This window comes from Choloepus didactylus, chromosome 6 (assembly GCF_015220235.1).
Source record: "Choloepus didactylus isolate mChoDid1 chromosome 6, mChoDid1.pri, whole genome shotgun sequence".
Taxonomy (NCBI): domain Eukaryota; kingdom Metazoa; phylum Chordata; class Mammalia; order Pilosa; family Megalonychidae; genus Choloepus; species Choloepus didactylus.
In genome coordinates this window covers 551,406-556,516 of record NC_051312.1, presented here as the reverse complement: position 1 = coordinate 556,516, position 5,111 = coordinate 551,406, and positions in this window count along the sequence as shown.

The following is a 5,111-nucleotide window of genomic DNA, read 5'->3' as shown; positions in this document are numbered from 1 at the left end:
GCTGTGGGACCCTAAGCCCCAGGTGGATACTGACAGAGCCCCTGAGCGCAGTGTCCTGGGCCCACGGGTAGGGCCGAGCTCCCTGGGGCCAGCTGGGTGGGCAGGGGGTGTCGGGCACGTGTGCTGGGTGGTCACAGCTGCCTCCCTCCCCGTCTGCCCACGAGGTCCCCCAGCTGGGCTGCGGTGCCGGCTCTCCTCTCCTTGCCCTGCCCTGGCCTGTCCGTGGGAGGCCTGTGTGTGTGCAGGGGCGGATGGGTGTGCTGGGGACACGGCTGAGTCCCCGAATCGGACGCTCTCAAGTCGGGCCTGTCGACGCACCGGGGCTGGGCTGCGAGTCTGCGGCACATTTATTGCCCTGTGCTGGCTGTCCCGGGTGCTGTCGGGTCACGGCCAGCCCACCCCCTTGCCAAGTGGGCCCCAGTCACCACTTCCAAGCACCAGAGCAGCCCCAAGCCACCCACCCCCTCAGAAGCCCAGTCCCAACATCCCCAGCCTCAGCCCTGCCCCTCCCGGTGGCCCAGGCTCCTCGCAGGGTCGTGCACGGACCCCCGGGCCAGGGCCTCCAGCCGTCCACTTCTCGTCCAGGCGGCCAGCAGGGCGGCAGTACTGCGTGAGTGTCCCTCGGAGGCCGGGCTGCCTGCCTCCTCCAGAAAGGCCTCACTACGGGCCCAGGAAGTCCTCCTTCCGATAGCCCTTCTGCAGCCAGACAGGGCTCCAGTGAGTGCACGCTGCTCCCGCCCGGCAGCTTCTGCCCCAGCCTCCCGTGGGTCCCAGCCCTCACCCCACGCCCCCGCACCCCCGCGCCCCTCACCCCCACATCCCCGCGCCCCCTCACCACCTCACCCCCTCACCCGCGGGCCCACCCACAACGCACCGCCCGGAAGTCGCGGTGCAGCTTGCTGTACTGCCACAGATTGGCCAGGAGGCTGGAGGCCGCCCGGGAGGACTTCTCGCTGTCGGGGCTGGGGTGGGGGCAGGGGTCAGGGAGGGCACAGGCAGAAGGGGGGTGGGCTGGGGGAGCTGGACTTCTGGGGTGCCGTGATGGTTGCGGGGGGGTGGGGAGGTCAGGCTGCTGCAGGGCAGGGTCAGCCTCAGGGTGGGCTCGGCCCTGCAATGGGCACGCCCTTGGGGTAAGGTCACCCTTGGGGTCGGGTCAGCCCCGGGGTCCGGCCAGGTGCTCACCTGTCCCGCTTCTTCTTGATGAAGATGAGCTTGCGGAGCCCGTCGAAGTAGAGCAGGTCGCGGGCGGCGATGGGACTGGCCACCACCAGGCTGTTGAGCACGGCGATGATGTTGACCAGCACCTCAGCCGGCGGCGCCTTCTCACCCACACTGCCCGTGAGCTTCTCGATCAGGTGACTCACCACCTTCGTGGCTGCCGGAGGGCCAGGAGGTCAGCTTCCAGCCCCTCCCTGGTACCTCAGGGCCTTCGGTCCCTGCCTCCCTCCAGGCCTGGCATGGTGGTTACTCTGCCCAGGCTCCAGCGTGCCAGGAGCCCCCCAGATGGAGAGACCCCATACTGCAGGCTGGGCTGGGGGGGGGGGCAGAACCCAGGCTGCGGGCCAGGAAGTGGGGAGGGCAGAACCCAGGCCGTGGGCCACGGTGAAGGCAGCACCCAGGCCGCGGGCCACGGTGAAGGCAGAACCCAGACTGCGGGCCGGGATGAAGACAGAACCCAGGCTGCGGGCCAGGATGAGGGCAGAACCCAGGCTGCGGGTCAGGAAGTAGGGAGGGCAGAACCCAGGCTGTGGGCCAGGAAGTAGGGAGGGCAGAACCCAGGCCGCGGGCCTCGGTGAAGGCAGAACCCAGGCTGCGGGCCGGGATGAAGACAGAACCCAGGCTGCGGGCCGGGATGAGGGCAGAACCCAGGCTGTGGGCCAGGATGAGGGCAGAACCCAGGCTGTGGGCCAGGGAAGTAGGGAGGGCAGAACCCAGGCCGCGGGCCACGGTGAAGGCAGAACCCAGGCTGCGGGCCAGGATGAAGACAGAACCCAGGCTGCGGGCTGGGATGAGGGCAGAACCCAGGCTGCGGGCTGGGATGAAGACAGAACCCAGGCTGCGGGCCAGGATGAGGGCAGAACCCAGGCTGCAGGCCAGGATGAGGGCAGAACCCAGGCTGCGGGCCAGGATGAGGACAGAACCCAGGCTGTGGGCCAGCCTGACTCACACATCTCGTCCTTGTTCCTGGCGTTGCGGGACAGGTTGCGGATGAGTCCGGTCAGCGAGCGCAGCTGGTGGTGGTCAGCGGTCCGCACGCGGTCCAGCAGGGGATTGAGGATCCGCTCCTGCTCCAGCGCCAGGCGGCTCAGCACACCGGCCCACTGTGCGGGGAGCAGCTGGTGAGGGGTGTGCCCGGGCCTCGGGCCCTTCCCCGCTCCCCTTCCTGGCTCTGGACACTCAGCCCTGGGGGCTCCGCTGTCTGGTCTCCCTTTGTCCCTCTGTCCCTCCAGCCCTCTGTCTCTCTATTCCTCTGTCTCTCCAGGCCTCCATCCGTCCGTTCCTCCATCCCTCCGTTCCTCTGGTCGCCTCCGGCTCTCGTCTCTGCTTCCACGAAGGGCCCTGGGCCCCCGGGAGCAGCGCCTGCCCCTGCCCCGTGTCCCAGCCCCTCGGGCCGCGCACCCTGCGGTCGCCCGCGGTGATGTTCTGCAGCGCCCCGGCCGCGGCCTCGGTTGTGTGCCTGTTGAGCTCGCAGCGCTGCAGCAGCCGGTTGTACAGCCCCACGATCTGGGGGCTCCACAGCCACTCGAGGCCCTTGGGGTCCTTGGACACCTCCGCAAAAGTGAGCGCGTCGGCCGTGAGGGCCAGCTGGGTGGAGGGCGGAGGATCGGGTCAGGGCCAGGCTGGGCCAGCCGCCCCCGCGCCCCCGCCCGGCCCGTGCCCACCTCGCGCAGCCGCCGGCTCTGCGGCGTGAAGCAGCCCGCCACCTCGCCGGGCGGGGCCCCCGCCAGGTCCCTGCGGCCCCGGCCCTCCAGCCGCTGCAGCGCGGACGGCGGCATCTCGTCGTACAGCCGGTAGGACAGGTTCCTGAGCACACACACGGCGTTCTCCACGCTCTGCGGGCGGAGACCCGGTCAGGCAGGCCAGGGCCCCCGCGCCACCCCCGGCACCGGCTGCCCCTCACCTTGTCCTCGCACTTGCCCACGTCCAGGGCGTGGTTGATGTAGGTGACCAGGGCGTCCACCAGCCCGTGGCACTCCCGCATCTTCTGGCGGGTGACCTGGGAGGCTGAGCTGAGGTTCCTGAGGATGGGAGCTCATCAGAGAGCCCCTGGGGGTCCGAGCGGGCCCACCCCCGGGGACCCCCGGTCCTAAGCCTCACCAGGGCCCCCGGCTGCAGTCCCTGGGCACCAGCCCCCTCCCCGCCCTGGACTGGCCCCCGCTGCACTCCTTCCCCGGTGCACGTCTCACGCCACGTCCGGGGGCTTATGGAAGCACTTAGGTCACATCACGTCCCTGATCCGATGAAACCTGGGCCTGCAGCCCGAGGGTCTGCAGCCCGAGGGTCTGCCCACAGCTGGCTGTGCGGCCCCCTGCCCCGACCCTCTGCCTGCGGGGGCTGCCCCCCTCTCTGGCCCTCCAGGGCTCCCCCGCCGGGCTCCGTTTCCGCGGCCTGTGCCTCTCCCGGCCACCTGCAGACCCCCACCCCGCCCCTGCCCGCCCACCTGAGGAAGCCCGTGGCGTTGTAGAAGATCTCGGCCTCGGACGCGTTCTGCTGGATGAGGGGCGGTCCCCCGGCCCCCGAGAGGGGGCTCAGCACCAGGTCTGTGAGCTGCTCCAGGGTGTCACGGGCCAGGCGATCCTTCAGGTGGTCGCTGGACGACAAGTTCCACAGGATCCCTGGGGCAGGCAGGCTGGGGTCAGGGGCTGCCCCCGTGAGGCCCCTCTGGCCTTTCCATGAATGGGGGGCCCCCGAACTCTGGCTCTTCCCCTCCACAGGGCTGGGTTTTGGCTCTCTGCACCTCGCCCAGAGAGCTTGAACATGCACGGTGTGTCCTGAGGGCCTCGGATGGCACTTGGGGACCACGGGGCCGGGGGCTGAGAGCCTGACTCCACCAAGGCACTGCACAGGGACAGGCCCGAGGCGGGCACCGTGGAGGGCACACCTGTGACATTCTTGCGCAGCTCGTCGTCCTGCTCGCGCAGGGTTCGCAGCAGCTCGAAGATGCCGTTCTCCTCCACCAGCGCCAGCTTGTTGTCGGCGTTGTCGTAGATGAGGTTGCGCGTGGCGCCCGTGGCGTGGCGCTGCACCTCCTGGTTGGCGTGGTTGAACAGCTTCACCAGCCTCGGCACGGCTTGAAGGCTGCGGGCCTGCGGGCACAGGTACGTGGCGATGAAGGTGCGTGCAGGTGCGTGCACACGTGCAGGTGTGCGGGAGTGTGCTGATGTGTACAAGTGTATGCAAGTGCATGTATATGTGCAGATGTTTGTAGGTACGTGCAGGTGTCTGCAGGTGTCTGCACATGTGTGCAAGTGTGTGCAGACATGTGCAGGTGTGTGCAGGTATGTGCATATCGCCCGTTCCCACATTTCCCTGCTGTGGAGGCTCTTTGCAGGATGGGGCCTCCCCAGCCAGCTTGGGGATCAGCAGGGCGTGGTCAGGTCCGTGGTCAGCCAAGGGTGGGGGGGTCAGTGAGGGTGGTCGGCGGGGGGTGGGCAGTGGGCAGGGAGGGTCAGCGGCTGTTGGGGGCAGCCACCTGCTTCTTGGCCGCGGCATCGCTGTAGCACTTGTGCTGGATGTAGGCTGCACCCAGCACCTGCAGGTTGGGGTCCGAGGCCATGAGGTACTTGACGGCCGAGGGCAGGTCAATGTCGTCGAAGCTGCGGGGCAGGGGTCGGGGTCAGACTGGCTGGGCCGGGCCGGGCAGCAGCCCCCCTAGGGCCGCCCACTGGCTCACCCGCTGCTCAGCCTCTGCAGGGTGTGGTGGCCGCTGTAGCTGTCCAGCCCTGCGCATGTCCGGCAGGTGGCCTGGGTCCGCCAGGCCGAGGCTGAGGCTGCGCACGGATGGGGCTCGGGCCACGGGCTCCAGGGCCGTCCCCGGCGCTGCCCCCACCGTCCCCCGGCTGCGGTGGCCGCTCTGGAAACCGCTGCAGCGTCCGCTGGCAGGGCGCGGA